Source organism: Diabrotica virgifera, chromosome 2 (assembly GCF_917563875.1).
Source record: "Diabrotica virgifera virgifera chromosome 2, PGI_DIABVI_V3a".
Lineage (NCBI taxonomy): Eukaryota > Metazoa > Arthropoda > Insecta > Coleoptera > Chrysomelidae > Diabrotica > Diabrotica virgifera.
In genome coordinates, this window is record NC_065444.1 from 78,031,944 (window position 1) to 78,059,854 (window position 27,911).

The following is a 27,911-nucleotide window of genomic DNA, read 5'->3' on the forward strand; positions in this document are numbered from 1 at the left end:
ACTAATTTGCGGAGTAGCAGATTCAGACCTATCCAAAGAAGTCAAAACAAAAGTCGGTACGCTCTCAATTAGAATTGGAAATAAACACGTTGCGCAATATGATATTCAAACTTCAAACTGTTTGAAGAAGTTTGATTTCAAGTCAAACCTAAAGATATTGAAATCAAGTCAAGTCAAACTTTTTTACAAAATAAGTTTGGTTTTCAAGTCAAGTCAAGTTTGTTGAAAAAAATCAAACTAGTTTGACTTGATGCATCTCTAAAGAAGACATCAGTGAAGAATTGATAGATGAAATTTTTCATTTGGGAGCGATATATAAGGTTAATATTGGTGAATCTCAACTTTCTTCAATTGATTTACTTAGTAAAATTAAACATCTCAAATTGGAATCATTATTTCCTAACGTCGATATTGCGTTAAGAATATTTTGAATGTTACAGTCGCAGAAGCGGAAAGATCCTTCAGTTGGCTTCAGCTGGATAAAAAATGCTGAGATAGGGTGTTTCATTAATAATTGTCCATATAGTAATTGGAGAAACCTTAGCACAAAATACGAAGACTTAACCTAAAATACTTAAATAAAATATGCCTCTTTACCGAGATACAAAGTGTTTTATTACAAATATTCTAAAATGATTTTCGCCCATTGTTTTAACACCTTCCAATATTTTTTGTTCAAACTTGACAGACAGTTTTCACATGTTAGGATACTCTAACTAGCCTTAAAATATAGTTTTCCGCTGTTACCAGAGGCGTGCTGTAGGGATATATACTTAATTTTCGCCTCTTCTTTCCCTCACAATCTACGTCACTGCCGTAATAATCATTTCAGCATGTTTTCCAGATTCCTTGTTACTTTTTACATAAATATCCTCTTGTGTCATTGCGATAAAGTAAGTAGTTTTCAAGTTATTTGCGTTTATTAATAATGGATTCCATAAGACTATGTATTTTAAAAAACATGCAATAAGATTATTTTTCCGTCGACCGTCCATTTATGATCAATTTTAACACCCTCAAAATCATTGATTAATGACCCCTATTAATGAATGATTTTCTATTAATGAACGATTTCATTATAGGCAACACAACATACATTGCTTGCATAAATTAATTAAATGCTCTGTGATTGGCAGTGACCTGTGGTGTAGGCAACCAAACATATACCTATTTATATTCCCACTAAAAAATTTAAAATCAAGTAGCCGCTGTTAGTACTATCTGTCATTGTATAAAATTATTTACTTTATTGTTTAAAATTCTGTGTATTTGAAAAATCAAAAGATGGATATGGTTCATTCCACCAACATACGTCTGTTTTGGATTATCGCGACAACGAATATTTCAGTGTGCAACATAAGAAGTACGAAAGTAAATGGCTCTAATAATTATTCCAATAAACAGCAATGTAATTTGCAATTTATTTTCGTTCTTCATATTTTGCACAATAAAATATTCGTTATCGAAATACTCAAAACAGTCGTATATTCGTGGAATAGGGTATATATCTTTATTTCTGAAAAGTACGGTCAACGGAAAAGTTTTGTAACGAACTCGTGAATTAAAATGGCGATTAACAATCTCGAACATTAACGCACTCGTCCCGCTCACGCGTTAAAATATCTCAATTGTTAATCGCCCTTATTAATACACTTGTTGGTTAAATAACTATTAAAATACATCATTTTATTGAATCCATTATATTAAAAGGCAAATAACTTGAAAACTACTTACTTTATCGCATTGAGGCCAAAGGGTGATATTTACGTAAAAAGTAACGAATAATAAAAACATTATGCTGAAATGTTTATTACGACAGTGGTGTAGATTGTAAGGGGGGAAAGGGGCCAAAAGGAAGTATAATATACCCTGTAGGGGATATATTATATCCCCTACAGCACGCCTCTGGTAACAGCGGAAAACTATTTTTTAACACTAGTAAAAGTATCCTAACATGTGTAAACTGTGTGTCAAGTTTGAACAAAAACTATTAAAAGGCGCTTTAACAATGGGCTCAAATCATTTTAGAACATTTGTAATAAAACACTCTGTATCTCGGTAAGGAAGTATATTTTATTTAAGTGTTTCGGGTTCATATTTTGTGCTAAGATTTCTCCAGTTACGATATGGACAATTCTTAATGAAACACCCTGTATAATGAAACAGGATCGGGTAACCACTAGTTAAACCTGCCTAGCAACTTTGTGCATTGAGATTGATTTTTTAAAATAATGCGATTTTTCGAAAATTATAGACATCTTTGCCAATCGGAAAAAATATAAATACATATTTTCACTATTATCAATATAATCAAAATTTAAAAAATTAATATTTGAAATGTTTCTTATTATTTACTATTGATCATTTTATTTCACTTATTAAATTTATATAAGTTAAACAATTTTTCACTCTTTACTTTTTGATAGGGGCCCTATCTTCACTTCTTACCGGGGCCCGCTCATCCCCCTCGGCGGCCCTATGAACCTCAGTAACTAATGCCTGGTTGCATCAACAAATCTTAAGCTTAAAACGTGCTTTAAGCTCATCTTACTAAACATACGCGTTACACCATTGAGTCTTACATCAATTTTCAGCTTGTCACAAGTCACAATAGATTGCCATACGGATTGGATCGATAAGAATCGAAAATTATGGTGCAAAATAAGTTAAACTTAAAGAGGCCCTATCTATAAGCTGAGATGGGCTAAGCTGGAGCTTAAGATTTGCGATTTGTTGGTGCAACCAGGCATAATCTTCTATCTTTTATATATCTTTTATAATTAATATGTCTGTGATTAAATTAGTTAGCAAGAAAAATATAGAAGATTTAGCTCATAAAAAAGAGAGAGGGCGCCAACTATATTTTTTTAAGAAACAATAGTAAAACGAAACAGAACGTTAAAAAATTAATAAATCAAAGGAAATTGGAATAAATTAATTATTTAAATAGAAATTAATAAGTATGTTACGTTTATAACGTTACTATACTTGTCTTAACCTAAACTGTTACTTTACTGTCCTTAAGGATTACCAATAGCTCACCTCAGAATATAATAATTATTTAATATAATCTAAAATATAGAATTATAAAATATAATAATTATTTAATATACATGGTGTCCCGAAAAGATTGGTCATAAATTATACCACACATTCTGGGGTCAAAAATAGTTCGATTGAACCTAACTTACCTTAGTACAAATGTGCTCATAAAAGTACAGCCCTTTGAAGTTACAAAATGAAAATCGATTTTTTTCAATATATCGAAAACTATTAGAGATTTTTTATTGAAAATGGACATGTATCATTCTTATGGCAGGAACACCTTAAAACAAAATTACAAAACAAAAACATAGTGTAATTCGTCCACCCCATAAAAATTTTATGGGGGTTTTGTTCCCTTAACACCCCCCCCCCCAAACTTTTGTGTACGTTCTAATTAATTCATTATTGTGGTACCATTAGTTAATCACAACGTTTTAAAACTTTTTTTGCCTCTTAGTATTTTTTCGGTAAGCCAGTTTTTATCGAGATGCGGCTTATTTTTTAATATATTTACATAAAATTTTTATGGGGGTTTTGTTCCTTTAAACCCTCCAAATGTTTCTGTACGTTCGAATTAAATTATTATTTTGGTATCATTAGTTAAGCACAGTGTTTTTAAAACTTTTTTGCCTCTTGGTCTTTTTTTGACCAAGTCTCTTTTGGTCTTTTAACAGTCACCTTTTATCGAAATGGGGCTTCTTTTTCAAAATATACCTAAAAATATAAATTATAAATAAATTTTTAGATTATTAACAGGTCTCTATAATCGTACTTAACCATATACAAAAATATGTGGTGGATTCGACAAATATTAAAATATCTCGATAAACAGTGGCGTATCGAAAAAGTACTAGGAGGCAAAAAAGTTTTAGAAACATTGTGTTTCACTAATGGTGCCACAATAATAATTTAATTGGAACGTACACAAAAGTTTGGGGGGTTTAAGGGAACAAAACCCCCATAAAATTTTATGGGGTGAACAAATTTCACTTTAATTTTTATTTAAGATTGTGCTGTCATAAGAATGCCACATTTCTATTTTCAATAAAAAATCTCTAATAGTTTTCGATTTATGAAAAAAAAATCGATTTTCATTTTGTAACTTCAAAGGGCGATATTGAGACGCCACTGTATCGATAAACATTGCAAATTATTTGCTCCTCTATTTTCTCCGTATTTCGGATAGTAACGAGCTTTTTAATTTACAAAAGTGTTTTAGGGAAAAAGTTAATATTAAAACTTAACAGTGAGAGTGTTAGTGAACAAATAAACCATCGAATAAGGACGAAAAGATAACAAATTGTGGGAATATAAGGTGTTGTGACGTCGATTGGTAGAAATTACCCATCCGCAAGGTTGAATTGTGGGTAATTTTTGGCGCCGGTCGATAAGCAACACATTTTACACTAGACCTGTACAGTAATTTGCATACATATTCCAAAGGCCTCATTTGCTAGTATATTTAGCACCAATTGATAGACAACATATTATACATTAGACACTAGGAATTCTGGCGCTGGGTGACTGATAATCCACAAAAACAACTAAACAACTAATCGATACCCAACAAAATAAAAAGTAAACAATCAGATTTTTATCTACATAATTGTTGATAAATAAATTCACAAATTAATATAATCCTTAAAAATGGCCAGTGGTGGAGGTGGAGCAATTAAGAAGACGGGACCGGCAAGAGTGGAGTATGAAAGCAGCAGCGAAGAGAACGGGAATAAGAGAAGTAGGGATGGGTACGATACGGAAGATTTATTCAGAAAAAGCAAGGTAACGAGGAGAACTCCGACTAAGAGTGATAACCAAAATGAACAGATGATACAAATGATGCAGACAATTATGTCAAGAAATGAAGATATGATGATTGAACTAAAAAACTTGCGCAGAGAGCAACAAGAAACCTTGGATTGCGTCAGACAGCTGGAGAAAAAGAATAAGGAGTTAGAAAAACGACTCAATGAAGCAAATGACAGAATAGAACGAATTGAGAAGGATAAAAGAAAAAAGAACATAATAATTAAAGGATTAACTCTCGATAGCAATGATAACAGGTCTACTAAACAAAAACTAGAACAGTTTATTGAAGCAAATCTGCAAATAAAGGTTAAACTGAGGGAAGGAAATAAAATTGGTGATAAATCATTTCTGGCAGAAATGGAAAATATGACGGATAAAATCTCGGTATTAAGGAACAAAAGTAAACTTAGAAACATAACAGGACAAGGAGTATATATAGAGTCTGACATGACAAAAATGGAAAGAGAGATACAGGCTATAATTAGGAAAATAGCGAAGGAGGAAAAAGATAAGGGTAATACAACAAAAATAGGGTATATGAAGCTAAATATTAATGGAAAAGATATGAAATGGGATAAGGATAATGGTAAACTGACAGAGAGCACACAGAACAGCCAGGGAGGACTCCCAAAAAACTAAAAAGGAATGCAGAAACGACTACAAAAAGTATAACGACTAAAGCAACGGACAAGTACATGAGATTGGAAAATGATAATACGAAGTATAAACAAGATAACGAGGCAAAACAAAACCATAAGTCAGAAAAGCCAAGAGATCAAAAGTCTGACTACGTAGAGAATGATGAAAAAGGTAAAGAAATGGGTGAAGAAAAAAGAAGAGTGGAAAAAGGGAAAAAAGAGAAAATAAGAATGGCAACATGGAATGTACGCGGCACCTATGAGGAAGGAGCCATGAAGGAATTAGTAAAAGAAGTAGGGAGATATAAATTGGATATTGTAGCGGTACAAGAAACAAAACAATTGAGGTCAGAAATATCGGAATTAGAAAATGTGGTTTTTTTCAAAAGTGGAGGAGCAGATAGGATGTTGGGAACAGGTTTTATTATAAGAAAAGGTCTAAAAGAAAAGATTATGAGTTTTAATCCCATATCGGAGAGGATGTGTTATATACGAATAAAAGGGGGAAAAAGAAATATAAGCATTTTAAATGTACACGCCCCTACCGAAGAAAAAGATGAAGAGATAAAAGACATATATTATGAAAAAATGGAGATGGAATATGAAAAGATACCGAAACATGACGTCAAAATTATAATGGGAGATGTAAATGCAAAAGTGGGGAAAGAGGCAATCTACAGAAATACAGTAGGAAAGCATAGCAAACACGACGAGTCAAATGACAACGGACAGAGACTGATAAGTTTTGCAATGGAAAAAAATATGGTGGTAAGAAGTACACAGCTACAGCGGAAAGAGATACATAAGTGTACGTGGACATCTCCGGACGGAAAAACCGTTAACCAAATTGATCATGTAATGATAGAAAAACGACACGCGGAATTTATTACAAATGTCAGAAGTATGAGAGGAGCAGACTGCAGTTCAGACCATTTTTTAGTAAAAATTGAATGTAAAAGTAAAGTAGAAGAAAAAATAGTTGTAAAAAAGGATGCAAAAAGAACAAAATCATACGAAGTAGCTGAACTGAAAAAAGAAACAACCAGGCAAAAGTATCAAGAAGAAATAGAAAAAATGTTTTTGGAAACAAAGAATGAAGCCACAGATGTAGAAGAAAGATGGGAACAAAGAAAACACATTACAAAAGAAGTAAGCAGAAAATTGATACCCAGAATTAAAAAACAGACAAGAACTAAGGAGTGGTTTGATAGGGAGTGTGCAGAGCTGTCAGAAGAGAAGAAAAAGTTAAGAATACGTATGTTGACCAACCCTAACGACAAAAACAGAGAAGAGTATAACCACGTACGAAAACAGTTAAAGAAAAGTTGCAGGAAGAAAAAGAGAGAATCCAATGAAAAAAAGTTGCAGGAGATAGAAGAAAAATTTAAAAACAATGAAATAAGATCATTTTATCAAGAGGTAAAAAAAGTAGAAAAAGGTTACCAAAGCAAAACAAGCTACATAAAGACCAGAGAAGGAGAGCTAGTAAGTGAGCCGGGAAAAGTTATGAAAGAATGGAAAATGTATTTCGAAACGTTACTAAACAGTGATGATGAAGATCAGGGAGAGGACGAAGACAGAACAGAGGGTGCAGATATAAGAATAGCCGAACCATCCAAAGACGAAGTGCAAAGAGTTGTAAGCAAATTGAAAAACAATAAAAGTCCAGGGCCAAACGAAATAAGTGCAGAAATGCTGAAAGCAGGGGGAAGAAAACTACTGGAAAAGGTGTATGAACTGATAGAACTTACATGGAAAGAAGAAAAGATGCCTGAAGAGTGGGCCAAAGCCTGGATAATCCCATTACATAAAAAAGGGGATGCAACGATGTTGCAGAATTACAGGGGTATTGCTTTGCTGGACGTGTGCTATAAGATATTTGCTAGGATTGTAAGAGAAAGATTAGAGGTATACGCAGAGAAACTAATAGGAGAATACCAAGCAGGCTTTAGAAACAATAGATCGACGACAGAGCAAATATTTAACATAAAAGAAATCCAAACAAGCTGCTACGAACATAAAATGGTTTTATATGCACTATTCATAGATTTTAAGCAGGCCTATGACAAAATTAATAGGAAAAAAATGTATGAAGCCCTACGGCAAATGGAAATACCAGAAAAGCTAATCAAGTTAATAAGAATTACCTTAAATATGACATCTAACGAAATAGTGTGGAACAGTCACAAATCGGAAGAGTTTATAGTCAAAAAAGGACTTAGACAAGGTGACCCTCTATCAACTGTGTTATTTAACCTAGTTTTGGAAACAATTGTAAGGAACAGCAGAATAGAAACACAAGAAACGATCTACCGTAACGAACATCAATGCATGGCCTACGCCGACGACCTTACACTGCTAGCAAAAACTAATACCGAATTAAAGAAAATCATGAGAAGATTAGTCAGAGAGGCAAAAAAATTCGGCCTAGAAATAAATGAAGAAAAGACGAAGTATATGGTGCTAGGCAACACAGAAAGAGAACCTGTAGATATGCTAAAGTTAACAGCGTTCGATGGAAAAGAACATAAATTTAAACGAGTAAATCACTTTACATATCTAGGTGCCATTATAGATGAAAAAGGACACGAGCAAAACGAACTAAAGCACAGGATAGCTAAAGGTAACCGAAAGGTCGGCAGTTTAAAAAAATTATTAAAGTCAAATTACGTATCAAGAAAGACGAAAATTAGAATATACCAAACTGTAATAAGAGCAACAGTCACCTACGGATGTGAAACATGGGTACTAAACAAAACAGAAGAAGAAATGATAGAGAGATGGGAACGCAAGGTACTGAGGACTATTTTCGGGGGAAAAAATACGGCAGATGGTTGGCAAAGAAGAACTAATGAAGAATTAAGGATGCTTTACAAGGAACCAACTATAACAAGATACACAAAGGCACAAAGAATCAGGTGGGCAGGTCATGTCGAGAGGATGGATAGGTCAAGAATGCCAAAGAAGATACTATTAAGAAAACCAGTTGGGACAAGGAGACGAGGTAGACCAAGAAAACGATGGCACGAAAAGTTTCAAGAAGATATAGGATCGATGGAAATTACAGACTAGAAAGAGAAAGCGAAAAACAGGATACAGTGGAGAAACATAGTGCAGCAATTTTTACATAGTCATTAAATCAAATTATATAATAAATATAAGACATTAGTATATATTGTTATTTGTATTATGTAAAATTGTTATTGTTAAGTTGTAAAGCCCTAGGCCTCCAAGGTCTGTAGAGCATGTTAAATAAATAAACTTCAAAGGGCTGTAACTTTTTTTGTGTGCACTATGGTATATAGGTAAGTGAGGTTCAATCAACCTATTTTTGACCCCAGAATCTGTGGTATAATTTATGACCAATCTTTTCGGGACACCCTGTATAAGTGAAATCTACCTATAGTCCGTCCGCTATAACTTTTCCCATGCGGTACGATTCATTTTCAATCAAATTAAGTCAAAACAGAAAGTGAAACGTACGCCGATGTGTGTAGTATATAGTATACAGTATACAAAATGTATATACCTACACATCGACGTTCGTTTCAATTTATGTTTTGACTTAATTTGATTAAAAATGAATCGTACCGCATGAGAAAAGTTATAGCGGACGGACTATATATGAGCAGATTTCCTCTCGTAAACAGTTATATGCGTGCTTTATTATTCCAAGTACTGATTTTGTTCACTGCATTTTGGAGGTGTCTAGGTGTTTCTTCGATGTTACACTGACTGTTTAGTATTGCAGTCTCGTCTGCAAATGTGTCCAGTTTAATATTTTCCGTAACAGGAATGTCACAAGTATACAGAGTGAATTTTATGTATGGAACGCCTTAATTATCTCGGAAACGGCATGCAAGATTTTTTAGATCTGAGTGAGTAAGGTTCTTCTAATGCTATTATAGTGGTATTTACAATGTTGTCAGATCTTCTTTTTTAGGTAAATCTAAAGAACTTTTTTATTTCAAATGGAACATCCTATATAGGGTGAGGCAGATAACTGGCCTATTAGAAATATCTCGAGAACTAAAGGCAATAGAATCATGAAAATTGGACTGTAGGGGTTTTGAAGGATGATCTATTAAATGAAAATATTTTCATCTCTTTGCAACTTTCGGTTATACCTGAAGTTGCTTATAACTTCGTTTTTTTTAAACGGGACACCCTGTATATTTTTACATTTTTGGATTCTCCTCAATATCTTCTTTCTTAAAATATGAGATTTTGTAATATTATACAGGGTATTTAGAAGATATTTACGTTTTTTTTTTATTAATTTCGTAGCAACATTCACACCCTGTAGAATTGTAATAGTTTGACATTAAAAACTCTCCTTACGTTCAAGTGATTTTTAATATAGTCTACTATTGTTAAGAATCATTAGTATAGCTAATTTTGAAATTTTAGTATACAGGGTTAGTCGAAACTCGGAATTAATATTTTCTGAGTTTTCTTAAATGGAACACCCTGTATTTTAGTATTGTAATGAAATGATATTTCATGGTACTTCTTTATTTTGTAAGTATTCCCTATACTAATTGCTTTAATTTGTGAGTTATTGGTGATTCAAGCTAAACATTAATTGCAACAAAAAATACGTAAAATGTTGTTAGGTTGGCCGTGAAAAAATTCAATCACAAATATTTTTTCAGAAATAAATACATATATTAATCTAGAATCTAGACTGATCCTTAAAATTACCAATAATTTTTTAGCTATCAAAATACCTACGTAGTTAACATTGTTGGTGCGATTAACAATTAAGCACAAATTAAAGCAGTTAGGTATAGGGAATGCTTAAGAAATAAAAAAGTACCATAAAATATCATTTCATTACAATACTAAAATACAGGGTGTTCCATTTAAGAAAACTCAGAAAATACTCATTCCGAGTTTCGACCAACCCTGTATACTAAAATTAAAAATTTAGCTATTCTAATGATTCTTAACAATAGAAGACTATATTAAAAGTCATTTGAAGGTAAGTAGAGTTTTAGATGTCAAACTACTACAATTCTACAGGATGTGAATGTTGCTACGAAATTAATAACAAAACGTAATTATTTTTTAAAATACCCTGTATAACATTACAAAACCTCATATTTTAAAAAAGAACACATCGAAGAGAATCCAAAAATGTAAAAATCTACAGGATGTCCCATTAAAAAAAAACGAAGTTATAAGCAACTTCCGGTATAACCGGAAGTAGCAAATAGATGAAAATATTTTCATTAAATAGATGACTCTTCAAAACCCCTTAATTCAAATTTTCATGATTCTGTTGCCTTTAGTTTTCGAGATATTTCTAATAGGCCCTTTATTTGCCTCACCCTGTATATTTTTTGCGTTTTAAAGTCCTTAAAAATACTGATTATTTTGCATTTAATATTCCCTATGCCTAAATGTCGTAATTTTGGAGTTATTGCTACATTTATAACAAATTATAACAATAAATTGGGAACGGGATTATTGGGAATGAATTTTTTTTCGAATTTTTCTCTTAATTTCATGGGTTTCGAGTCATTTACAATTTAAAACTGAAAAAAAAATGAAATATAACAATTTTCAAGTGTTCCACTCATTAAAATGCCCAGTTGGTGATACACATCAGTCTGATTTTTGCATGAGAGTTTAATGAAAGTAAGGGCAACAAAACAAATCAATTGGAAGTTCTGTCCGACAAAATACATCTGACGTTTTCGTAGTCTGGCGTTCCAAATTTTTAACCTTTTTTTTTGGACTCAAGTTAACTACGAGAGAACCAAAGTAAGTTTATGTTTAACCTGTATAATCACTACATATTAAAGTAGGTACGTATATATTTTTAAGAAATTTTAAATGTCAAAGTCCTATTAATCCTACATTGTTCAATTTTCTGGTTTAACTCTGTATAATAAACATGTTTTTAAGTTTTTGTCTTGAATTTTTTAATTTTTTTCACTTTTCGTTGGTTCGGATTTACCGAACCTTCGGATTAGCGGGGTTCGGAATTGCGGGATTCTACTCATTCTACTGTATAAATGAAATTTTCTAAATTTTGGCGGGAGCGCAAGGTAAATAGACAAAGGCTATTTTGCTATCAGCAAGACTCACTCCCCCGCTTTATATAAATATGTTACCGTTAAAACCCTATTTCAGTTAAAACCCGAATTTACTAGGAAAAACTAGTTTTAACTATGCGCTTTAGACAATTCTAGTTTTAACTTGTCAAAACTAGATTTGACTGCTACATTCAGTTAAAACTAGAAATCCCGAACGTATTTCATTTAGAGTAGTTTATACTAGTTCAAAGTAGCTTTTTTGGAATTACTGGCGAATACCAGTTAAAATTGTTGCAAGAGAAAAGTATGTATTACGGCTTATTCGGGGTAGTGTTAATGACGAAGGCGGCCGGTCGGTAGCAAAGTAGTGTGTGAAACTGTTGCTTGTTTTTCATCGTTTTTATTGGTTACATTACACCACTTTGTATTATTCACCATTAGTAATAATATCGAAGATCAGATTGAGAGCACAGATATAAGAACGTGTTTTGGAAATGCTTTTACAAATGGAAGAGACAGATAAGAAAGAAAGTCACTAGAATGTTGTGACCAAAAGCATATTTATGTAATAAATTAATGGTCGAAGTACAAGATGCAGAACTGTCTGCCAAGAAAACACCATTACAAGATCAAAGACTAAAATGATTTAGAATTGTTGAAGTTGGCGAAATAAAAAAGTTAGCTTCTAAAATTGATCCCATCAAATATTATGTACCCCTCGAAAATATTTTTGGCATAATTGAAGGCCCATGTTGCTATTTTTCATGGAAATCGGGATAGGTTGAAGACTGAAACCTCCAGGAAATAGGCAAATATAACTTTTTATTGATATGATCAATACTTTTATACCAATGTGTGAAACCTGCAAACGGAAGAAAAGTAAAACTAGAGTTGCACAAGTTTGACTTGAATGTTTGAACTTGACTTGAGTTTGACTTAATTTCAAGTCAAACTGAAGTCAATCCTTCTGACAAATATTTCAAGTCAAGTCAAACTGGTCAATCGTACAGGTTTGAAAATTCAACCTGTTTGTCAAACTAGTTTGAAAGAGTTTGAAAAATAATTTTTTCTACAACCACTATTCAAAGTGCACTTTTCTGCACGGTTTTATGTTAGCAAACTTGATATTTTCTCACAGTATAAGATATTTGACATTAGTGTGCAGAAAAGTGACGTTTCTGTGCCGCAAAGTGACGTTTCTGTGCCGCAAAGTTCTTTTCTGCACAGTTGACTACCTCATTCCGAGTAACGTTATTCTGTTTACATCCGTGGACTACCGCATTCTGAGTAACGTTATATTCTGTTTACATCCGTGGTTAAACTTTAGACAAATATATAACCTATAAGACAATTATTATATTTAACTATAGCATAGAAACTAAATTATGGATGTTACAACTGTTTTATTTTACAATTTTATTCTTATTAAACATTTTATAATTATCAAATAACCAATAAGGATTTAGCAACCTGTGCAAGAGACGTCGAATGAAGTAGGTTTTGTGTAAATCCGTGACTGCATAAATATGTCAATAATGTGTAATAATTGTTTAAATTTAAACAAATTAAGGCAGTCCATTAATTTTTTAACTGATTTCTGTGCAATTTATTTAGGTATAAGGAATTTAAATTGATTAGTAGGTATTAATTAAATACAGTTTAAAATTTATCACATAGGTACCTATTATAATTAATCGTCGTTTGGAAATTGTGATTTTTATTTTTAGGAAAAACTGTGCTTGTAGAAAAAGTATAGTGTGAAACACGTGCAGAAAGGTAATTTCTCACTCGTTTGAATTGCGGCACTCGCTTGCGCTCGTACCGCAACTTTTCAAACTCGTGAGAAATTAGTACCTTTCTGCACTTGTTGCACAATATACTATATTTAGTAGATATGTTACAGTTCAAGTTGATTTTCAGTTAGAGTTGACTCCAACTAGTTGGAGTCAACTCCAACTGAAACGAGCAGTAAAAGTTGATTTTAAAAATTTAAATCAACTTTTACTAGTTGGAGTTGACTCTTCCTGGATCGATTCAGTAAATGTTGATTATACGAGAATCAAGTGCATTTTTGATGAGTGTGCGTTTCTTTGTTTTGACCGTTTCAACTACTTATTAGTATAGTCTGTAACGTCGCCCCCGTTAGGTAAATTATTCTGATTCGATTTTTTGCACAAACTTACTCAAAAAAATACATCCGTATAAAAATCCTTATAACAAATACACAGGGTGTCACGCGGTACCGCGGTTGAAAAATTGTTTAACCAATTTTTGTTAACCAAATTCACAAAAATAATTTTTATCTACTCTATCTCATATTATGTAAAAATATAAAGGCTTTATTGTGTGAAAATTGTAAATATAGATAGCAGTAGGTACATGAAGAGTTTAAAGTGTGTCTGAAGTAACAATGTATTTTAAATGGGTTTTACTTTTTCGCACTGTTTTTAGCACACTTTCATATAATTAAACATCCTTAACTTTCGCCTTCGGGAGGAAATCAGGCACGCCCTTACAACGGCAACTGAAATGCTCACAAAACAGCGACCACGGAAGCAAAGATGGATGACAGAGGAAATATTGGATTTAATGGATGAAAGAAGAAAATGCAAACAGCACAAAGCAATGTACAAAGCATTAAATAGAACCATTAAACAAAAAATAAAAATTGCAAAAGAAAAATGGATAACAGAACAATGTGAAGAAATCGAAAACTTTATAAAAAACATGATGACTTCCATCTGTATAAGAAACTCAAGGAATTCACAGGCACGAGATACTCACAAGGACCAAATAATCTAATCAACGCAGAAGGCAAACTGATTTCAAGCCCTGAAGAACAAATAAACATGTGGGAAGACTATATAAAGGAACTCTTCTATGACATCAGAGAACCTCCTACATTAAATACCGAAAACGACGAAGGTCTTCCAATACTAAAGTCCGAACTGGAATATGCTCTACGTCAACTAAAAAACAACAAATCTGTAGGAAAAGATGAAATACCAGCTGAGCTATTGAAGTTAATCAACGAGGAAAACTTAGACCTTCTTCTTGGACTATTTAATAATGTTTACAATACAGGGACTATCCCTAAAATATGGCTTGAATCAGTCTTCATACCACTGCCTAAAAAGAAGAACGCCAAATTATGCCAGGACTTCCGCCTTATAAGTCTATTAAATAACATTCTGAAGCTTTTCTTGCGTATCATACAGAACAGAATATATTATTAAAAATGTGATGAGGTCACCGGTCAAGAACAATTTGGCTTCAGGAAAGGTATGGGAACACGAGAAGCAATATTCTGTCTTCAAACTCTGGCACAAAGATACAAAGATCAGCAAGCACACCTTTTTATCTGTTTCATAGATTTTGAAAAAGTGTTCGATAGGGTGAAGCACAAGACCTTGATAGAAAGATTGAATGACATCGGAGTCGACAAAAGAGATTCTAAAATTATAGAAGCTATTTATTGGAATCAGACAGCAATCATAAAGACCAATGGTAATACGTCAAGGCCAATTGAAATACAACGAGGTGTTAGACAGGGTTGTGTGGTATCACCCATACTTTTAACGTCTATTCTGAGGTAATATTTGCGAACTCTTTATCGCACCCTTCAGAAGGAATCAGGATAAACGGTCAGAGAGTAAATAACATCCGCTATGCAGATGACACAGTATTAATGACTGATTCGGACCATAGTCTGCAGATACTGTTGGATAGGGTTACTGAGAGTTGTGAAAAAATGGGGATGAAGATCAATACTGCGAAAACCAAAGTTATAAGAATATCAAGGAACAAAAAATCTTGGTTGCTGGTTTGACAATCAACTTGATTAAAAACAAGAAGTCAAGAGCGAGAATAGAGGTAGCCCGACGGGGGTTTATCAAAATCAAAAGCTTATTTTGTAACAGTAGCATTAATATCAGCTTTAGATGTCATTTTCTGCATTGCTATGTGTGGTCAATACTTTTGTATGGAACGGAGGCCTGGACACAACACAACACTGATGAACAAGTTGGACGCCTTTGAACTCTGGCTTTATAGAAGAGACTTGAAAATACCTTGGACAACCCACACCACCAACGAATATGTTCTGAGGAGAATAGGTACAGATAGGGAACTGCTAAAAATCATTAAAGTCAGAAAAGTTAGCTACCTGGGACACATAATGAGAAAAAAAAAGTACCGCCTCACGCAACTGATCATCCAGGGTAAGATTGAAGGAAAACGGGGTCCCGGTAGGCGCCAGATTTCATGGTTTAGAAATATCAGAAACTGGACCGGCCTTGATTCAACATCTTTGTTTAGAGCCGCATTGGACAGATACAGATTTGCCAGTGTAGTCGCTAACCTCCACTAAAGGAGAAAGCACCACAAGAAGAAGAACTTTCGACTTGTCATGGTGATGACATGTGAGCTATAAATTACAAAAAAAGTTTTGACAGTTTTGTGGTTTGACAGAAGTTTGAATTTTTAAATGTCAAAATGGTGCAATGGTGCATCTCACTCGCACTCATATTGATAGCTGCGTCAATACGCTCCTAGCGCTCATTGTTAATAATTAAAAATAACCGCTTAATAATAAAATAATAACAAAAAGTTCTTCAGTATCTTATAGGGGGGTCGTTAAAATTTTATTTGGTCACTTTCGGACTTTCATAATAATAATTTTTAACTGAGTTATTAAGCCTTGAAAATGGTCATTTTCGTATTTTGCAAATTTTAAATCGCGTATAACTCGAGAATAACAAAATTTTACAGAAAAATCACAAAAGACCTCTTGCTCCGAATGACCCAAATGATGTAAAGAAAATTGTCCTAAATAAATTTTGTTTGTGAGTTTGTTTAAAAAAAATTGTTTAAACAATTTTTCGACCACAGTACCATCTGACACCCTGTGGATTCGTTATTTGGTCGAAGAGGACCTCTTTTTTAGTAAGTTTGTGCAAACAAAATCGAACTGGAATAATTTACCTAACGGGGGCGACGATACAGCCTAGACTAATTTGAACATATTCAGTAACATTTAATTTCTAGAATCGGCTGTTTGTGTGAATCAGAATCAACTTTTACTAAATGGCATTGGAAGAGTATACTTTTCCTAGTTGGAGTCTACTTTTACTAGTAAATGTTGAAATATAAATCTTCATTTTATATTTATAATCAACTTTTACTGAAACCAGCCGTTAGAGTCGACTCCAACTAGTTGGAGTCAACTCCAACTGGATAATCAACTTGAACTGTAACAGATATACTTTTTTGTCGAGATTGACATGTTAGTTGCCAATTAAGATAAGAAAATTGATAATACAATGAGTGCCACATAAAAGTAACTTAATACAGGAAGCGATTATAATCAAAATAGGGTCGTACATTTAAATATCTTTTTAAATGATTCCTGAATGCTTAGAACTGCTTTTGTTGGCAAGTTTCGTTTTATCCATATAACTTTTTTATAGTTGAGTGTTACTAGATTAAAACAAAGAATTCGTTGGATAGTTTTTTATCATACAAAGTGTAATTTAATCTACGTAATTTTACGTAACGCAAGTTGGGGGGGGGGGGTCATGTAAAACGTTACGGCGCGTTACACGGGGAGGGGATAGGATGGTTCGAACAGCGCATTACGTAACATTGTATTTTTAACTTAAATAAAAAAAACTACCGAATCACAATCTTCCACCTTTTCAACTTTCGTTTATATTTTACATAAGTAGAACCCCTGGATTGTATTATATTGCCCCCTCACGCTCCGCTCATGTTACAATAGGACAAAATAGTATTCAAGTGAAAAAATCTTAAAATTTGTATTTAGCAGATCAAGCACAGTAACATGTGTCTCAATGGACAGCTCAAAATAAAATGATTTGGAATTTGTATGACTTTCTTTTTATTAAAAAAGGCATTTATTTATCTCAAAAATATATTTACAAAAGTACTTTTACAAGTACAAAAGTACAAAAGTATTGCTGTATATTCGTTGGTATTTCTTTAAAATTCAAAACTAACCATTGGGTTATTAGACCTGGATCCTGTACCAAAAAAAGTTGATTATTAGCAAGCTGAAAATTTGTTAATAGCTTAACGGTGTCTAGTCGGACAAACTTAGATGTACGGGAACACTGGAACGGTGGAAGTTTTAATTGTAGAAGAGTTTAAAAATTTGGAACGTCAGATTACGAAAACGTCCCATGTATTTTGTCGGACATAACATCCAATTGATTTGTTACCCTTTCATTAAACTCTCATGCAAAAATCAGACTGCTATTACTAACCAACATGATTCCTGTCATTTGACGTGTTCTTCATGTTCCACTCATTAAAATGCCCAGTTGGTGATAAACACCAGTCTGATTTTTGCATGAGAGTTTAATGAAATGGTAACAAATCAATTGGAAGTTCTGTCCGACAAAATACATGAAACGTTTACGTAGTCTGACGTTCCAAAGTTTTAACCTATTCCACAATTAAAACTTCTCCTATTCCAGTGTTCCCATACATCAAAGTTTGTCTGACTAGACACCGTTAAGCTATTAACAAATTTTCAGCTTGCTATTAATCAACTTTTTTTTGGTACGCGGGATCCAGGTATATATGGTTTTATATCTACAATTTATATTTCTTTCGGATACAGGCTACAAATGTTGGGTTTAAATTTTTAATAAATTAATGTATAATGCATTAATAGTATGGTATAACTAGACCCAAACCCAGACATCCAAAGTGAAAGTTATCCTTCAACACCAAATTGTTCTATATGGTCCACATAATGTTAAGATAAAAGTCACACCATTTTGAGCGTCGGGTTTGGGGGGGGGGGAGAGGGGGAAGAAATCAGTAAATTCGGAGTTTTTTACGTTTTTTGTCAATATTTCTAAAACTATGCGGTTTCTAAAGGATTCTACATAAAATTTAAAACAAAAAAGGTCCTATACATATATGTATTTGTTATAAAATCAACGGTTTCAGAGTTACGGAGGGTGAAAAGTGGAAGTTTTTGATACTTTTTATATTTTTTGGGCAATTTATAATATTATTACTGATGAAAGAAATTTTCGTTAACAGGATTGTGTTTTGTAAATAAAATTTGCTATTTCAGTGGCATGTTAGTGATAAACCCTTGAAAAAACGTTAACCTCACCACCCAAAATCATCATCAATTGCCCAAAAAATATAAAAAATATCGAATACCTCCACTTTTCACTCTCCGTATTAGAATAATAATTATATATAGGACCTTTTTTGTTTTAAATTTTATGCAAGTAGAACAATTTTTATAGAACATTGTTTACGCTAAAGTATAGTTTTAGAAATATTGACGAATAACGTAAAAAAACTACTAATTTACCGATTTCTTCCCAATCTCCCCTCCAAACCGGACGCTCAAAATGGTGTAACTTTTTACTGAACAATATGTGGACCATATAGAACAATTTAGTGTTGGAGGAAGACTCTTACTTTGAATGTTTGGGTTAAGCCTTTTTTTGACCAGTTATACTATACTACTTACCTCCGTAACTTTGGAACCGTTCATTTTAGAACGATTATGCATTGGGCCTTTTTTATTTCAAATTGAATGTAGAACATTTTTGTATAAAAGGTTGTTCATGCTAAACCGTATAGTTTTAAAAATATTGACGAAAAACCTAAAAAACTACGAATTTACTGATTTCTTCTCCCTCTCCCTTTCAAACCCGACGCTCAAAATGGTGTGACTTTTTTCTGAACATTATGTGGACCATATAGAACAATTTGGTGTTGGATGATAACTTTCACTTTGGATGTCTGGTTTATGCCATTATTTGGATCAATTGTATCATACTATAAGACGCTTTAAGCTTTCTTAATAATTATTATCCTAACTGGCGCGTTTATTGGGTTTTATTTGTCTGTCTGCGGTTTAAATATCATATCAGCCAGTACATTTCTATGTTTATATTGAAATTTGACAAAAAATGTTTTTGGACCTTGTTGGGAGGGGGGACTTCCCCTACCCCCTATTACTCCCCCCTTGATCCGCCACTGAACAAATAAACAGGTTGCATAATATTCAAACTTTTCAAACTGTTTGAAGATGTTTGAATTCAAGTCAAACCTAAACATATCGAAATCAAGTCAAGTCAAACTTTTTTATACAAAAAGTTTGATTTTTAAGTCAAGTCAAGTTTGTTGAGTAAAATCAAACTAGTTTGACTTGATGCATCTCTAAGTAAAACTATAAAAACGAAGAGAGGTCTTGTGTCCAAACCTATATGTATTGCATTCAGAAATTAATAGTCGCTGTCAGATAGATTTGATCGATATGCAATCACAAGAGAATCGCATATAAACTACTCTAAAAGAAATCCGTTCGCGTTTTCTAGTTTTAACTGAATTTAACAGTCAAATCTAGTTTTGACTAGTTAAAACTAGAATTGTCTAAAGCGCTTAGTTAACACTAGTTTTTCCTAGTAAATTCGGGTTTTAACTGAAATCTGGTTTTAACGGTAACATATAAGTACATAATAATATATTGAGCAGCTCCTGGATCCCGGAAACTGCTGCCACACTATAAAGGGCACCAAGTAACCACTACATCGATGCAGCTGCACAAACTTGAAGGGCATAAATAGCATTATTCGACATTATCAAATGTCTTTCACTTAATTGAGGAGAATGTGAGTCATCTAATTCAAAACGGCGTATCGTGATGGATTCTCGCGAGACCCGACGACGACGACGACGTCGAGATATGACTTTCTGTTCCGGTTCGCCACGCGTCTCGGGATGTTCCGGTCACGTGGCCGATCCCAGTTCCTGTCGATTCATAATGCTAGGGAGAGGGTTGGTCGTAAGTGTTTTGATTGTGAAAATGTTTTATATGGTTTTATAAACGATCTATTTTAATTTGATATCAAATTATTTCTGCAGATATTCTCCATTGTACACCAGGTCTCTTTATTGTCAAACTTCTTTCCAATTGCAGTATCTCTAATAATACTGGCCAACTTCACCAAATTGTATTAGGACTTCATTTGATATGTATTTCTAACACATTTTCTACTATTTTTGCCACGAATAGACCTTCTTTCTCTATTTCCAGCTGTAATTTACATCTTAGTAGAGTTGGTGTTATAACCATGCACAGTAGCGTACCGATAGATCCGCGGGCCCTGGTTCAAATTGGGATGCGGGCCTCCGCCCAATAAAAACACATTGTATATTAAAGTATTTAATAAACATTAAATATAAATCATCATACACTAAACAGCAAAATTAACGTACCACCTTAAAAATGGGACATTTTTTGTCTCGTATTTCCTAAACTTGTCCGATTTAAGTGATTTTTTTGATATGTTATAGGGTTATTCTTTAGCAATATCGCTGTAATAATATTGTTGCTAGACAGGTAAATCGTCAGTGTACACCAGGTGTACCAATCAAAATGGTGTTTTTTTTTAAGTTCGCAACACCCTATGGAGAATTCTAGCATTTATAAAATACTAAAACTAAAACCCAACTACAGCCTCAGGTTTTCTTAACATTTTTTTTAAATTCATTATAACAATAAAAAGTTAGGTATTTTAACAACTAGCCATGTTTTTCGTCAACAAATTTTATTTTCTGCTTAGTTTAATAAACAAGCCTAAATTAGGCTACCTATAATAAGTTAACAATTTGATAAATGTCAAATTGTTAACAGTCGAAAGTGTCTGGTTTGTTGTAAAAATTAGTAGATTTATTATTTATGACCGGGATTTTTTTTGTTGTTTGGTCGAAATGGTACGTGCTACAAGGAATTTGAGCCGCAATGTGTTCAAGCAGTGACCTTACATAGCGAAGAACTTAGCTACCATGCTATCGGCTCCTTATATTGGTAACAATTTTTTGCTAATTCACGATACTGCAAGACCTCACTTTACACGATCTGTAACCGAAAATTGACAACAGGTAAATGTTTGGATTTTGAATTGGCCACCGCATAGTCCAGATCTTAACCAAATCAAACATTCGTGAGACATAATTGGCAGAATTTAATTTCAGTTTTTCTGAAGAATGAGGGCGGGTGCTATAAATACAAACAAAAGGAGCATCGAACGTTGAGTTTATTATCTTGGGATTATTTTTATAACACTCCTTGCATTAAATATGTCAATTTTTACAACTTTGTAGTTTACGACTTATTCATGGATCATGCAGATATAAACACAAGTGTTTGGGTTAGTAGGTACAGGCGGTTATTCTTTACAACTGTTGAAACCAGGGCTTCGGTAGCAGGTAAATCGAGTACAGAACCTTACAAAAGCGTTCCCTTTGTTTATTAATTAATTTTGTGTTCAAATTTTTTGATAAATCGGTATTCTTCGTTTTTATTTATAAGAACCTACACAAAAATAAAAATTTATTAACCCGTGTTGAGCTGGCCCCCCCCACTTGCAAAAATTAAAAACAAATAGCCCTGATTTATGAGCTATTTATGAGCTCTCATATTCCGCAAACTAAAAATTTTGAGCTCGTTCCACTGAGCAGGAATTTAATACCCTAGTGGGGGGGGGGCTGAGTCAGCCCCCCCACTACTTAAAAATAGGAATATTGAATCGGTTTTTGCGGCAGAATTACGAGCTATTTATGAGCTCTTGAAATTATATAGTTTCGATTTTTGAGCTCATCCCCTTCACCCCCAAACAACCCTTGAATTGATTTAACTTAAGAGAAAGATGCTGAGAAAACTTAAAATATATCGTATTGCGGATATAATTCCTATAGCTTATATACTCTTAGAATAAACTATTAAATCAAGGGCATTTCGATTATTGAGCTACAACCCCTTCGCAAGAAAACCACCCTATCTTCCCGGCTTAAGAGAAAGTTGTACTTAAAATGCGTTAAACTAATTATTTGGCGACTACATATCATTGAATAATTTATAAGCTTCCAAATTACGCGCATTTAGATCAGTAAATTGCAATTTATTTTGTATAGTGCAGTCACTGAAGGTAAAAATCAACGATTACCTTCAATTTCGGTGAACCTTCATCGATTTTCACGAAAATTGGTCAGTGGTTAGAGGATATGTCAAGAAACAAAGGTGACATGGTACCACCTTGCGCCTTTACCCTGAGGGTGGATACCGCCCCTTCTCGGGGGTGAAAATTATTTTATAAAAAATAACTGCACAAATCAATAAAAGAACAAATTAAAAGCAAAATTTATTATATAAAGTTAATAAAATAAGTCAATACTTTTTAAGTTATTAAAGATCAAAGATTTTAATTATTTGTGAAAAAAATGCATGTTTTGAAGAGGTTTTTTGTAAATCACTGAAAAACTGTAAGTTTTTACAAAAAAGTTAATAGTAGTTTAATTCGTATAGCTTATATTCTAAGAATAAACTCTAAAATCACGCGCCTTTCGATTATTGAACTACAACCCCTTCGCAAGAAAACCATCCCATATTCCCGGCTTAAGAGAGGGTTGTACTTAAAATAATTTAAATTAATTATTTGTCGACTATATATTGTTTAATAATTTATGAGCTCGCAAAATATACGCATCTCAATTATTGAATTGCCATTTTCTTTCTATAGTGCAGTCACTGAAGGTAAAAATCAACTATGACCTTCGATTTCGGTAAATCTCCATTCATTTTCACGAAAATTGGTGAGCGGATTTTGATACTATCAAATTTTTCTGGATCTTATTTTTGATGGGTATTTCTAAGTACTTTGACAAGTATTTAGTACCTAAGTGTTATAAAATGCATCTTTTTCCCGTTATTTAAGCTTGAACCCTTAGATTTGAACAGTCGCGGAAAAAAATATACATTTAATTACCAATAACTTACTTTAAATTAACATTAAAGGTTTTTCAAGTAAGCAATTTATTATATTTTTTATTAGCTTCAATTTTAGTGATGAAAACTTTTTTGTAAAAACTTACAGTTTTTGAGTCATTTATGAAAAATCGCTCTAAAGCATGCATTTTCTTTCCAAAAATTAAAATATTTGATCTTTAATAACTCAAAAAGTATTGATTTATTTTAATCACATTATATAACAAATTTTGCTTACAATTTGTCCCTCTCTCGATTTGTGGGGTTATTTTTAATAAAGTAATTTTCACTTCCGAGAAGGGGTGACATATACCCCATGCTAAAACCCCAAGTTGTTATTGTCAATTCGTGAAAATAAATGGAGATTTACCGAAATCATAGGTAATACAGCGGAACCTCGATAACCCGGATTAATCGGGACCGCGGCCGATCCGGGTTATCGAAAATCCGGGTTAGCCGGAGAATATAGTAAAAATTAATAAATAACCTCCATTATAATTACAAAAACATGAAACACATATGCACAGTACACATCTAAATTACGTATAGTTGTATAGAGTGTAGAGTTTTGTTCATTTCTTGGTAAAAAACTCAGTCATACTGTAGAGATGTACCGACACCATAATATGGTAGGTCTGGATCCCGCGTACGAAAAAAAAGTTGATAAATAGCAAGCTGAAAATTTGTTATTAGCTTAAGGGTGTCTAGTCGGACAAACATTAATATATGGGAACACTGGAACAGGGGAAGTTTTAACTGTGGAACAGGCTAAAAATTTGGAACGGTCAGACCACGAAAACGGCACATCTATTTTGTCCGACAGAACAGATTTAAACTCTCCGAACAGAGATTAAACTCTCATGCAAAAATCAGACTGCTATTTATCACCAAATTGGCGTTTTAATGAGTGGAACATGTAGAATATGTCAAATGACAGGAATTATGACAGGTGATAAATAGCAGTCTGATTTTTGCATGAGAGTTTAATCTCTGTTCGGAGAGTTTATGTCTGTTCTGTCGGACAAAACAAATGTGCCATTTTCGTGTTCTGACCGTTCCAGATTTTTTACCTGTTCCACAATTAAAACTTCCCCTGTTCCAGTGTTCTCATATATCAAAGTTTATCCGACTAGACACCCTTAAGCTATTAACAAATTTTTAGCTTGCTATTAATCAACTTTTTTTTCATACGCGGGATCCAGACCTATGGTATCATAATATCATATTATGATGCTGCAATAAATTTATTTTAAAGATTCGCCTTTATCAATCTTACCTAATGTTTCTAGTTTCTTTTCCATTGTCACAACTCACAACATTGTTACGTTTTGTTAACATTACAGTTTTGTTACCATTACGTAGACAAAAATCAGGCAAACACAATCTGAAGCACGATTACAGAACGGAAGTGATTAAAACAATGTTGTTATTTAAGAACAGACTAAGGCCATTGTTTTAAAAAAGAATTTTTAAATAGTCACGTCTATTTTAAACAATGCTAAGACAGTTTGACATAAATAACGGAAAAGGAATACAGACAGGTGCCTGTTCTTTCCGATAAGCTGAGACGGTCGCTCTGCCTGCCGCCGTGTGCATGAATCATTTTTACTGTTGTACATACTTATATGTGTTCAAATTACACAAATACACATTATCTCTCAAATATTATTTGACCTACATACATTTTTATTTGATAAAATTGTTAAATTGTTTATTTGTTAAATTTTTGTCTGATGAAAATCGGTCCGGGTTAGCCGGACTTCCGGGTTATCGGGGGCCGACTTATCGGGGTTCCACTGTAGTTGATTTTTACCTTCAGTGACTGCACTATAGAAAGAAAATGGCAATTCAATAATTGAGATGCGTATATTTTGCAAGCTAATAAATTATTAAACGATATGTAGTCGCCAAATAATCAATTTAAATTATTTTAAGAACAACTCTCTCTTAAGCCGGGAAAATGGGGTCGCTTTCTTGCGAAGGGGTTGTAGTTCAATAATCGAAAGGCGCGTGATTTTAGAGTTTATTCTTAGAATATAAGCTATACGAATTAAACTACTATTAACTTTTTTGTAAAAACTTACAGTTTTTCAGTGATTTACAAAAAACCTCTTCAAAACATGCATTTTTTTCACAAATAATTAAAATCTTTGATCTTTAATAACTTAAAAAGTATTGACTTATTTTATTAACTTTATATAATAAATTTTGCTTTTAATTTGTTCTTTTATTGATTTGTGCAGTTATTTTTTATAAAATAATTTTCACCCCCGAGAAGGGGCGGTATCCACCCTCAGGGTAAAGGCGCAAGGTGGTACCATGTCACCTTTGTTTCTTGACATATCCTCTAACCACTGACCAATTTTCGTGAAAATCGATGAAGGTTCACCGAAATTGAAGGTAATCGTTGATTTTTACCTTCAGTGACTGCACTATACAAAATAAATTGCAATTTACTGATCTAAATGCGCGTAATTTGGAAGCTTATAAATTATTCAATGATATGTAGTCGCCAAATAATTAGTTTAACGCATTTTAAGTACAACTTTCTCTTAAGCCGGGAAGATAGGGTGGTTTTCTGGCGAAGGGATTGTAGCTCAATAATCGAAATGCCCTTGATTTAATAGTTTATTCTTAGAGTATATAAGCTATAGGAATTATATCCGCAATACGATATATTTTAAGTTTTCTCAGCATCTTTCTCTTAAGTTAAATCAATTCAAGGGTTGTTTGGGGGTGAAGGGGATGAGCTCAAAAATCGAAACTATATAATTTCAAGAGCTCATAAATAGCTCGTAATTCTGCCGCAAAAACCGATTCAATATTCCTATTTTTAAGTAGTGGGGGGGGGGCTGACTCAGCCCCCCCCCCACTAGGGTAATAAATTCCTGCTCAGTGGAACGAGCTCAAAATTTTTAGTTTGCGGAATATGAGAGCTCATAAATAGCTCATAAATCAGGGCTATTTGTTTTTTAATTTTTGCAAGTGGGGGGGGGGGGCAGCTCAACACGGGTAATTTATTAAGCATTTACATTTCCTAGTTTGTACATGTGTAGTTCAAAATGGCCCCATCAAATTAGAAAAAAAAAAAAGAAATAAAAAGCGTGTTTCAGAGGGCCCCTGCAGGGCCCTGGCCCTCGTTTCGTGGAACCCGCGGAACCATGCTCAGTACGCCACTGACCATGTATTTTGTCTTTTGTGGGGAAATTAACATGTTGCATTTTCTGACGGTTATATTGGTGCAGCATACGTTTTAAATCATCTTCACTTTGAGAGATTAGTGTTGCATCGCCGGCATAGCAGATTATTTTGTTTTCCTCCCATTTGGTATCCTTTTTAGTTTTTACTTTTTTTATTATTTCATTCATGATCCAGTTGAACAATAGAGGATTCAGACTCAGGGAATCCCAGTCTTATCCCATTGCCAGTTTCAATTAGGCCAGTTAGTTCTTCTTCTACTTTTACTCAACCTCAGGGGCGTCATTTCAAATTTTGATTGAGGGGGGCAAGCAAATAAAGCAAACGAGAATGGTTCCCTTCGTACTCCAATCAGAGTAAACATGTAAATCAAAAATGAATAACCATTTTCAATTTCGTTGGAACTTTACCGCGCTGAGCAGATGGGACGTGAATTATAAATTGTAAAATTCCCTCATCTTCCTTAGTCTTAGCATCCGTTATGGCTTGCAAATTGTAGAAGCCTCGGAGGTGTTACCAGAGAAGGTTCCCATTGTTTTCTGTCTGGTAGGATGTGGAACAGCATTTTTTGGTGTTGTTTTATGTGCTATTAGATTGAAAACTTAGTCTTTTAAAACAATTTTTGTTTATAAGGTAAACAGAAGTTAATTATTTACGAGGTGCATAAATATTTATTGCATAAATATTTATTATTTACGCTTAAAAAATAAATTTTAACCCGTAAAAAATATATCTGATTTTTATTATTTATCAACCTTAACATTTGAAAATTGGAAAATATCTTTCAAAAGCAAATCTAGATATCTTGAGGCGTGTAAGATCTGTTTTAAAGAAATGGCAATCGCAATGCATGGAAAAGACTAAGGGAGACCTATATCCAGCAGTGGATAGATCCGGGTTGAATGATGATGATGAATCGCAGGTTATTTTTTTACAATTAATCTTTTACACATAAAAATTATAGGTAAATAACTACATTTTTAAATAAATAATTATTTTTTGTAGGCACAGTATTATACGCGTATATCCTACAATTTTTTGGTTTTTCTACAGTTCAAATTCTCTGTCAATTCATTTCCAACAGTGCTACTCGCCATGACCTTTTCGTAAAAATACAACACAGGATGAATAAACCAGTACTGAATTTGGAAAGAACTGTCCCATCAAGGTGGTTCTACTGGTTGAATGCAGTATCGAAAATTGGATAGACATACCAGTCCATTTTGACTGTTTTAGATGAAGGAAAAAAAGACGGTGCAGAGAGTATCGCAATAAAAGCTCAAATAATGCAGAATACCTTCATATTTCTGCTTTGTGATATGTGGAAGATATTAGGCATTACTTATTGCCTAAGAA